This window comes from Bombina bombina, chromosome 1 (genome assembly GCF_027579735.1).
Source record: "Bombina bombina isolate aBomBom1 chromosome 1, aBomBom1.pri, whole genome shotgun sequence".
In the NCBI taxonomy this organism is placed as follows: domain Eukaryota; kingdom Metazoa; phylum Chordata; class Amphibia; order Anura; family Bombinatoridae; genus Bombina; species Bombina bombina.
The window spans coordinates 747,302,045-747,314,116 of record NC_069499.1 but is presented as its reverse complement, the minus strand read 5'-3'; the positions used below and the strand labels follow the sequence as shown (position 1 = coordinate 747,314,116).

Genomic DNA, 12,072 nt, shown 5'->3' with positions numbered 1-12,072 from the left:
AAACTTTCTTCCTTAGTATTTTTTCAGGAGTATCTATCTCTGGGTGCGTGTTTCTGGAGATATTCCTGGGTGATGTGAACACGGATGCCAACCTGCTGGGCTGGTAAGCTGTCTGGGTCTTTAAGAATTATGGACTCGGAAGTGTCTTCTCTCCTCTTTAAACATCTTGGAGTTGAGAGCAATTCGCAATGCTCTGATGACTTGACTTCAGTTGTCCCTAGCTTGGTTCCAGTCGGACAATATCACCTCTAGGGTTTATATCAATCATTAGGGAGGAACTAGGGGTTCCTTAGCCATGTAGGAGGTGAATTGGATTGTTCAGTGGGAGGAAGCTCACATTTGCTGTCGGTCATCCACTTTCCAGGGGTGGACAATTGGGAGTCGGACTTCTAAACAGACTAATAATTCATCCCAGGGGGTGAGAATTTCCATCCGGAAGTGTTCTCTAGGTAGACCCTCACATGGGGGGTTTCAGGAGTTGGCTTCTGTGGGCATTTCGGCAGAACGCCAAGTTTCAAAGGTACGGTTTATGGTCATTTGATCCGCAGAGCGTCCTGATAGATGTTCGGACGTTTTTCTTGGATTTCAGTCTTGCATACCTTTTTTCCTCTGTTTGTTCTCTTTCCACGAGTCATTACTCGTATTTTCAGTTGAGAGCGGCAGTGATTTCTTTCATGTAATTGGCAAGAGTCCATGGGCTAGTGACATATGGGATATACAATCCTACCAGGAGCGGCAAAGTTTCCCAAACCTCAAAGTTCCTATAAATACACCCCTCACCACACCCACAATTCAGTTTTTACAAACTTTGCCTCCTATGGAGGTGGTGAAATAAGTTTGTGCTAAGATTTCTATGTTGATATGCGCTTCTCAGCATTGTTGAAGCCCGATTCCTCTCAGAGTACAGCGAATGTCAGAGGGACGTAAAGGGAATATCACTTATTTAAATACAATGATTTCCCTAATGGCGTTCTATTTCATAGGTTCTCTGTTATCGGTTGTAGAGATTCATCTCCTACCTCCCTTTTCAGATCGACAATATACTCTCAATTTACCATTACCTCTACTAATAACTGTTTTAGTACTGGTTTGGCTATCTGTTATATGTGGATGGGTGTCTTTTGGTAAGTATGTTTTCATTACTTAAGACACTCTCAGCTATGGTTTGGCATTTTATGCATTTATATAAAGTTCTAAATATATGTATTGTACTTATATTTGCCATGAGTCAGGTTCATGTATTTCCTTCTGCAGACTGTCTGTTTCATATTTGGGAATGTAAACATTTTTAAGATATGTATTTCTTACCTGGGGTTTAGTCTTTTTTCAATTGACTACTTCTTGCAATTGCGGGTATTAGGCCCGCGGGTGCGTCATATGCTAAACTTTATTGCGTCATTCTTTTTTTTGGCGCGAAAAAGTACGTTTATGACGCAACTTCGTCATTTCCGGCGTCATACGTGACGCCGAGACCTTTCACACGGCGGCGTCATTAGTGACGCAAGTGTGTCATTTCCGGTCATTTTTGGCGCCAAAAAAGAGTTTACGTTGCGTTGTGCGTCATACTTGGCGCCAAACTTTTTTCATTATTTCAATACCCCTTGTTTGTTTGCCTCTTGCTTTTTGCTTTCAGAGGCCTATGCTATTGCATTTTTTCCCATTCCTGAAACTGTCATATAAGGAAATAGATAATTTTGCTTTATATGTTGTTTTTTCTCTTACATTGTGCAAGATGTCCCAGTCCTGTCTCAGACGTTTCTGCTGGAACATTGCTGCCTGACATCGGTTCTACCAAAGCTAAGTGCATTTGTCGTAAAATTGTAGAAATTATTCCACCGAATGTCATTTGTAATAGTTGTCATGATAAACTTTTACATGCAGATAGTGTTTCTATCAGTAATAGTACATTGCCAGTTGCAGTTCCTTCAACTTCTAATGTTCATGATATACCTGTAAATTTTAAAGAATTTGTTTCTGATTCTATTATGAAGGCTTTGTCTGCATTTCCACCTTCTAATAAACGTAAAAGGTCTTTCAAACTTCTCATTTAGCTGATGAAATTTCAAATGACCAACAACATAATAATTCATCCTCTTCTGATGAGGATCTATCTGAAACAGAAGATCCTTCCTCAGACATTGACACTGACAAATCTACTTATTTATTTAAAATAGAGTATATGCGTTCTTTATTAAAAGAAGTGTTAATTACTTTGGATATTGAGGTAACCAGTCCTATTGACGTTCAGTCTAATAAACGTTTAAATGCTGTTTTTAAACCTCCTGTGGTTTCCCCAGGGGTTTTTCCCATTCCTGAGGCTATTTCTGATATGATTTCTAGGGAATGGAATAAGCCAGGTACTTCTTTTATTCCTTCTAAAAGGGTTAAAAAATTGTATCCTTTACCAGCAAAATCTATAGAGTTTTGGGAAAAAATCCCCAAAGTTGATGGGGCTATTTCTACTCTTGCTAATTGTACCACTATTCCTATGGAAGATAGCACTTCCTTTAAGGATCCTTTAGATAGGAAGCTTGAATCTTATCTAAGGAAGGCCTATTTATATTCAGGTCATCTTCTCAGACCTATTTCTTTTGCTGATGTTGCGACTGCATCAACTTTCTGGTTGGAAAATTTAGCGCAACACGAATTGGATTCTGACATATCTAGCGTTGTTCGCTTACTGCAACATGCTAATCGTTTTATTTGTGATGCCACAATTGATGTTAGATCCATGTCTTTAGCTGTTTTAGCTAGAATAGCTTTGTGGCTTAAATCTTGGAATGCTGATATGACATCTAAATCTAGATTACTATCTCTTTCTTTCCAAGGTAATCATTTATTTGGTTCTGGGGGAAAAGGAGTTTTTTTTGCCTCAGGATAAAAAACCTAAGGGTAAATCTAAGGCTTCTAACCGTTTTCGTTCCTTTCGTCAGAATAAGGAACAAAAACTCAATCCTCCCCCCAAGGAATCTGCTTCCAATTGGAAGCCTTCCTCAAATTGGAATAAATCCAAGCCATTTAGGAAACCAAAGTCAGCCCCTAAATCCGCATGAAGGTGCGGCCCTCATGCCAGCTCATCTGGTAGGGGGCAGATTAAGGTTTTTCAAGGATTTTTGGATACAATCTGTACAAAATCATTGGATTCAGAGCATTGTCTCTCAAGGGTATCGAATAGGATTCAGAGTAAGACCTCCTGTGAGAAGATTTTTTCTCTCACGCATCCCTGTCAATCCAGTAAAAGCTCAGGCTTTTCTGAAGTGTGTTTCAGACCTGGAGTCTTCAGGGGTAATCATGCCAGTTCCTCCTCAGGAACAAGGTTTGGGGTTTTATTCAAACCTATTCATTGTACCAAAGAAAGAAAATTTATTCAGACCAGTTCTGGATCTAAAATTTTTGAATCGTTATGTAAGAGTACCAACTTTCAAGATGGTGACTATAAGGACTATTCTGCCTTTTGTTCAGCGAGGACATTATATGTCCACAATAGACTTGCAGGATGCATACCTTCATATTCCGATTCATCCAGAACACTTTCAGTTTCTGAGATTCTCTTTTCTAGACAAGCATTACCAATTTGTTGCTCTTCCATTTGGCCTAGCAACAGCTCCAAGAATCTTTTCAAAGGTTCTGGGTGCCCTACTATCTGTAATCAGAGAACAGGGTATTGCGGTGTTTCCTTATTTGGACGATATCTTGGTACTAGCTCAGTCTTTACATACTGCAGAATCTCACACAAATCAACTAGTGTTGTTTCTTCGGAAACATGGTTGGAGGATCAATTTACCAAAAAGTTTCTTGATTCCTCAGACAAGGGTCACCTTTTTAGGCTTCCAGATAGATTCAGTGTCCATGACTCTGTCTCTAACAGACAAGAGACGTTTAAAATTGGTCGCAGCATGCCGGCTCCTTCAGTCTCAGTCATTCCCCCTTCAGTGGCTATGTGCATGGAAGTTTTAGGTCTCATGACTGCAGCATTGGACGCGATCCCCTTTGCTCGTTTTCACATGAGACCTCTACAGCTTTGTATGCTGAATCAATGGTGCAGGGATTATACAAAGATATCACAATTAATATCCTTGAATCCCAATGTACGACACTCTCTGACATGGTGTATAGATCACCATTGTTTGGTTCAAGGGGCTTCTTTTGTTCGCCCAACCTGGACTGTGATCTCAACAGATGCGAGTCTTTCAGGTTGGGGAGCTGTTTGGGGATCTCTGACAGCACAAGGGGTTTGGAAATCTCAAGAGGCGAGATTACCAATAAATATTTTAGAACTCCGTGCAATTCTCAGGGCTCTTCAGTTCTGGCCTCTGCTAAAGAGAGAACCGTTCATTTGTTTTCAGACAGACAATATCACAACTGTGGCTTATGTCAATCATCAGGGTGGGACTCATAGTCCCCAAGCTATGAAAGAAGTATCTCGGATACTTGCCTGGGCGGAATCCAGCTCTTGTCTAATCTCTGCGGTGCATATCGGAAGGTGTAGACAATTGGGAGGCGGATTATCTCAGCCGCCAGACTTTACATCCAGGGGAGTGGTCTCTCCATCCAGGTGTGTTTTCTCAGATTGTTCAGATGTGGGGGCTTCCAGAGATAGATCTCATGGCCTCTCATCTAAACAAGAAACTTCCCAGATACCTGTTCAGGCGGAAGCAGTGGATGCGCTGACACTTCCTTGGTGTTATCATCCTGCTTACATCTTCCCGCCTCTAGTTCTCCTTCCAAGAGTGATCTCCAAAATCATCATGGAACAGTCTTTTGTGTTTCTGGTGGCTCCAGCATGGCCACACAGGTTTTGGTATGCGGATCTGGTTCGGATGTCCAGTTGCCCGCCTTGGCCACTTCCGTTATGGCCGGACCTACTATCTCAAGGTCCGTTTTTCCATCAGGATATCAAATCATTAAATTTGAATGTATGGAAATTGAACGCTTAGTACTAAGTCATAGAGGTTTCTCTGACTCAGTGATTAATACTGTTACAAGCTCGTAAATCAGTCTCTAGAAAGATTTATTATAGAGTTTGGAAGACTTACATTTCATGGTGTTCTTCTCATAAATTCTCCTGGCATTGTTTTAGAATTCCTAGAATTTTACAGTTCCTTAAGGATGGTTTGGATAAGGGATTGTCTGCAGGTTCCTTGAAAGGACAAATCTCTGCTCTTTGATTTATTTCACAGAAAGATTGCTATACTTCCTGATATCCACTGTTTTGTACAGGCTTTAGTTCATATTAAGCCTGTCATTAAATCAATTTCTCCTCCTTGGAGTCTTAATTTGGTTCTGAAGGCTTTACAGGCTCCTCCATTTGAGCCTATGCATTCTTTGGACATTAAACTACTTTCTTGGAAAGTGTTGTTCCTTTTGGCTCTCTCTTCTGCTAGAAGAGTTTCTGAGCTATCTGCTCTTTCTTATGAGTCTCCTTTTTCTGATTTTTCATCAGGATAAGGCAGTTTTGCGGACTTCTTTTCAATTTTTACCTAAGGTTGTGAATTCTAACAACATTAGTAGAGAAATTGTTGTCCCTTCCTTATATCCCAATCCTAAGAATTCTTTGGAGAGATCCTTACATTCTTTGGATGTGGTAAGAGCTTTGAAATATTATGTGGAAGCTACTAAAGATTTCAGGAAGACTTCCAGTCTATTTGTTTTATTTTCTGGTCCTAGGAAAGGTCAGAAGGCTTCTGCTATTTCCTTGGCTTCTTGGTTGAAACTTTTGATTCATCATGCTTATTTGGAGTCGGGTCAGGCCCCGCCTCAGAGAATTACAGCTCATTCTACTAGATCAGTCTCCACTTCGTGAGATTTTAAGAATGAAGCTTCAGTTGATCAGATTTGGAAAGTGGCGACTTGGTCCTCTTTTTTTGGGTTGTGGATTAATTTTTTCAGCGAAATATGGCTGTTTTTATTTTTATTCCCTCCCTCTCTAGTGACTCTTGAGTGGAAGACTCCACATCTTGGGTATTGATATCCCATATGTCACTAGCTCATGGACTCTTGCCAATTACATGAAAGAAAACATAATTTATGTAAGAACTTACCTGATTAATTCATTTCTTTCATATTAGCAAGAGTCCATGAGGCCCACCCTTTTTATGGTGGTTATGATTTTTTGTATAAAGCACAATTATTTCCAAATTAAATTTGTTGATGCTTTTTACTCCTTTCTTTATCACCCGACTGCTTGGCTATTCGTTAAACTGAATTGTGGGTGTGCTGAGGGGTGTATTTATAGGCATTTTGAGGTTTGGGAAACTTTGCCCCTCCTGGTAGGATTGTATATCCCATATGTCACTAACTCATGGACTCTTGCCAATATGAAAGAAATGAATTTATCAGGTAAGTTCTTACATAAATTATGTTTTTATTAGCCCCTGCGTGGCTTCGCAGGATCTGGTATGCAGACCTAGTGAAAATGTCGTCTCTCCACCTTGGAGACTACCTCTGAGTAAGGACTTCTGATTTGTGGTCTTTTCTTTCATCTAAATCTCTGAAGCTGACTGCTTGAATATTGGATGCTTAGTTTTGTCTAAGCGGGGGGGTTTTCTGAATTTGTTATCCTTTCTCCAGGGTGGTCTGGAGAAGGGTTTGTCAGTCAGTACCCTGAAGGGTCAGTTTTCTGTATTGTCTTTTTTGCTACATAAGCATCTGGTGGATGTGCCAGATGTGCAATCTTTTTGTCAGGCACTGGTCTACATCAGGCCTGTGTTTAAGTAGGTTGCTCCCCCTTAGGGTTTAGCATTTGTTCTTAAAGTTTTGCAGTAGGCTCTGTTTGAGCCTTTACTTTCCATAGATATTAATTTGTTATTTTGGAAGGTTTTGTTTCTCATTGCTATCTTTTCTGCTTGGAGAGTCTCAGAGCTCTCAGTTTTGCAGTGTGATTTGCCTTATCTTATCTTTCAGCAAGTTAAGGCGGTTATTCGTACTAGTTAGGTTTTCTTCCTGAGTGGTTTCGGATAGATATATTAATCAGAAAATTGTTGTTCCTTCTCTTTGTTCTTATCTTTCTTCTCATAAGGAACATTTGTTGCACAATTTTGATGTTGTGCATGCTTTTATTTTCTATCTACAGGCGACTAAGGATTGTCGCCAGTTTGCTGTTTGTTTCTCTGGGAAACATAAAGGTCAGAGAGCTTCAGCTACTTCTCTTTCGTTGAGTAGTATAATGCGTTTGGTTTATGAGACTGCTGGATAGCAGCCTCCTAAAAGAATTCCAGCTCATTTCACTAGGGCTGTCCCTTCTTCTTGGGCTTTCAAGAAGGAAGTTTCTGTAGAACAGATTTGCAAGGCTGCAATTTGGTCCTCTCTGCATACTTTTTCCAAATTTTATATTTTTGTCTCAGCTGAGGCTTCTTTTGGGAGAAAGGTTCTTTATGCAGTGGTGCCTTCTGTTTAGGTTACCTGTCTTGTCCCTCCCTAATCATCTGTGTCCTCTAGCTTGGGTATTGGTTCCCACTAGTAATTGATGATTCCGTGGACTCACCATATCTTAGGAAATAAAATATAATGTATGCTTACCTGATAAATGTATTTATTTCCGGATATGGTGAGTCCACGGCCCACCCTTTATTTTAAGACAGTTATTTTTTAACTAAAATCTCAGGCACCTCTACACCTTTGTGTTATCTTCTTTTTCCATTTTCCCTTTGGCTGAATGACTGGAGGTTATGGGTAAGGGAAGTGACATATATAGCAGCTTTGCTGTGGTGCTCTGCTGGCCAGGAGTGATATCCCCACTAGTAATTGATGATTCCATGGACTCACCATATCTGGAAATAAATTCCATGGACTCACCATATCTGGAAATAAATACATTTATCAGGTAAGAATAAATTATGTTTTTTTGTTTATCCAGTTGTTATTACTCGGTGCAACTTATAACATCCAAGTGAAACATATAACACCAACATGTCAGGCCTGTCAGGCAAAAATAGACAATTCAAAAACAGAATCACTGAGCTGCAAAAAGGATCACCCCCCTCCTAAAATTACTTGTAAGCTCGATCAGGTGTAGCTAATCATCTTCTCAACGGCACACACAAAGCCATTTGACCTTCAACTGTGATCAGCTGTGGGCATATTGATTAGCTCAGCAGAAAAAAAGAGCTTTCCTGGAGCATCTCAGTCCCTGGTAGTGCAACTAAAGCAAACAATCAACTATGGATGGCAAGGCACTGTCAAAAGATCTCCGGGATAATGTGGACAGGCACAAGTCAGGAGATGGATACAAGAAAATAGCAAAGGCTTTATCAATGCCTAGAAGCACAGTGAAGTGTATTATTAATAAGTGGAAGGTATTTGGTACAACACAGACCCTCTCTGGATCAAGATGTCGCTCCAAACTGAATGAAAGAGCTAGGAGGAAACTGGTCAGAGAGGCTACCAAGAGGCCCACAGCAACTCTAAAGCAATTGCAGCAATTTATGACAAAGAGTGGTCATTGTGTGCATGTGACAACAATAACAAAAACTCTCCACAAATGTGGCTGGTATGGGAGGGTTGCAAGAAAAAGCCACTCCTCAAGAAAGGCCACATGATTGTCACGATTGAGCTTTGTCATAGCACACCAAGGAGATTCTGAGGCCACATGGAAAAAGGTGTTATGGTCAGATGAGACTAAAATTTAATTATTTGGCCTCAACAACAAACCATATGGCTGGAGGAAATCCAATACAGCTCACCATCCAAATAACACCAAATAAAGCATGGATGTGGTAATATCCTGTTATGGGGGTGTTTCTCTGCATCAGACACTGGAGCACTTGTCAGAATAGAAGGAATAATGGATGGGTCAAAATACAGTCAAATTCTTGAGGAAAATCAGCTGCCCTCTGCTAGGAAGAAGGTTTACCTTCCAACATGACAATGACCCAAAGCACACAGCAAAAATTACCACACAGTGGTTGAAGGAGAAAAAGGTTAATGTCCTTGCATGGCCTAGTCAGAGCCCAGACTTAAACCCCATTGAATATCTGTGGCATGACTTAAAGACTGCAGTCCACAAACGGTCACCATCAAATGTAACGGAACTGGAGCAGTTCTGCAATGAAGAGTGGGCAAATATTAGTTAATAGAGACATATCCCAACAGACTACAGGCTGTAATTAAAGCAAAAGGTAGGTCAGCAAAATACTGACACAAGGGGGGTGATCCTTTTTGCAACTGACTCTGTTTTTAAATTGTCTTTATTTTTGCCTGACATATTGGTGTTATATATTTTTCTTGGATGTTATAAGTTGAAGTCTTTTATTTCAGGCTGCAAAGCAATAAAATGTGATTATTTTCAAAGGGGGGTGATTGTTTTCAATACCCACTGTATTTTTTTAAGTAGACAACCCAAGGTATTAATCTAGGCCCATTTTGGTATATTCCATTCCACCATTTCACCGCCAAATGTGATTATAAAAAAAATTGTTAACTTTTTCACAAACATTGGGTTTCTCACTTAAATTATTTACATACCGCTTGTGCAATCATGATACAAATGATTGCTAAAGGTTCTCTGGGATCCCCAGAAACAGCAGACTTACATTGCTTTGCCATTGTTTTTTGGTAATTAGAATAATGCTAATTACAGCTGCGCACCACACTGCTATTATTCCCGGCAGTGAAGGGGTTAATCAGGTAGCTTGTAAGGTTAATTGTAACTGCAGTGTAGAGATTAGCCTCACCCCCCACTGGTCCCGTCTAACGTACTGGCATACAGTCTGCCAGTATGCTGTTTAGTTGATTATTTTTTTCTGCAGTGTAGTGATGCTGCTCAACCCTCCCACCTCACTGATCCCCCCCAAAATAGCTTTCTAACCCTCCCACTAACTGCAGGAATCTTTATTTTTCTGTAGTGTAGTGGGCCCACCCCCTAACCCCAATTTTTTTACTGTAGTGTAGCTCCCCATCCCTCCCTCTCCTTCATTTGTTATATAGAAGAATAGTGCCCCTCCACTGCTGGACCATCCACTGACCTCCCTCTTTCCCTCCCACACCTCCTACTGGAACCAGCAGATGATTGTTACAGACGGTGACACACAGTGTCACCGTCTGTAACGATCTGCCGTTATATGGAACTGGAGCAACAATTGTGCTCCAGTTTCATATGCATGCAGATGCCTGGAGCTCAGGAACTCCTCAACTGTAACAGCCGAGACTGCTGGAGCTTCCTGCAGCTCAGACGTATATAAACGTCATGCGGTACAAAAGGCAAAGTACCGCATAACGTGCGCGCACGTGTGTGTATGTATGTGTGTATATGTATATATATATATATATATATATATATATATATATATATATATATATATATACACGTCCTTTTGGGTTAAGGGGTTTAATGCACATAGATAAATTACATGATTGAATAGAAACATATTTGCAATATACATGTATTGGCAAAAATGTTTCTAGTAAAAGTTATCACTGTTTTAGTGTAACATTTTTATCTGCACGTGCATGTGAAGCATAGCTAGATATTCTTAGTGCACCAGCATTTTAAATACTGCAACTGCTCAGAGCGCCAGTGGGTCTTATATTATGTCTGCAGTCATTACCAGATGGTACAAGTACCTAAGGCTGTCTGAGCAAGTGTTGTGTTTAAAGGGCCATGATAGTCATTTTTAATGAAAGGGTTAAAAAAAAAAGTTTAGTGTGTGCATGTAAATATCATCAATATATACCAATTAAATGTATTTCACTGTTGTAAAGATATTATTCTTACAAATTTATATCCCTTCCACCGTCCATTGAAATCACTGATTCTGCATCCAATTGAGCTCCAGGTCGTACAACCGATATGGAAGTATGAGCCTTTGCATTACAGACTTCATTTGCCTCCTCATAGCAGGCTGCAAAGTGTCACTCAAAAGCCGATCCAGCCCCTCTGTGCAAGCTCACAAGTAAGAGGATCAGCAATGGCTGCTATAGCAACCTCTGAAGCGTCCGACAGCAGAGCTGAAAAGGATCTGCATAAAGCTAAGCCTAAGCTGCCTTGTTTACTTAGTAAGTTGGGCTGCACAGTTAATTTAATACTGCCTGTCCACATAATTGCAAGCACAGTGTAAGAAGGGGAATGCCGACTGACACGATAGCAGAGGAACTGGTTTCCCTTAGCAACGTATATACCAGCTCTGCTAGCGTGTCAGTTTCACAAATGTGCTGTTGCAAGATGAAAAGAATACTAGATCGTATAACTGTTTAACCCTCATTATTAACTTAAAATGAGGGTTAAACTGTTATACAATCATATTCTTTTCATCTTGCAACAGCACGTTGGTGAAACTGACACGTTAGCAGAGCTGGTATATACGTTGCTAGGGGAAACCAGTACCTCTGCTAGTGTGTCAGTCGGCATTCCCCTTCTTACCGACAGCATGCTCGCTCCTGTGTCTGGTCAGAAAGGCTATGCTGATTAGACATGAGAAATGTAGGGAGAAAACACCCATTTCTGGGGCACTTTGCAATATATCATCAAGGGACTATTTTACAGAGTAAGAGTCAGCTTGTTTTTAAAAAATAAATATACAGATTAATTTAAAAAAAACTAATCAATTTGAAGCTATCAAAATTTAGGTTGTATATTATGGACCTTTAAAATGATGGTGCATGGTAGCCAAATCATTTTGCAAATACAAGTTTAGCACCCTTGTGGGTGTTAGGTGCTTGTTTATGTCTTTGGACACCTAAACTTAAAGGCGCATGATTTAGAAATAGCATACTATTTTAAATAACTATATAATTTACTTCTGTTATCAAATTTTCTTCATTGTCTTGGTATCTTTAGTTAAAGGAGCAGCAATGCACTACTGGGAGATAGCTGAACACAGTGGGTGAGCCAATGACAAGAGGCATATATGTGTTCTTTGATACTAAATATCACAATTTAAATTTTAAAATTATCTGTTATTTATAAATGTTACTTGAGATAGCCAAAGCACAAATCAATTGCATAATTTAACATAAATTGATTTAATGGTGTTTTGTGCAACAAACTGAAAAAAATTAATAGTAGCTCATTTTAACCTGGGTGACCAGTAAAATCAGCGGGGTGGGTCATCCATTAAATGGGTCCTGGGGAGAACA

At 40.0% G+C, this 12,072-nt stretch overlaps 1 protein-coding gene across 1 annotated transcript in view; it reads left to right on the top strand.

Moving 5' to 3' along the window:
- Positions 1-12,072, top strand: part of LOC128660794 (integrator complex subunit 6) — a 516,514-nt gene that overhangs the window by 480,107 nt on the left and 24,335 nt on the right. The window lies entirely within an intron of this gene.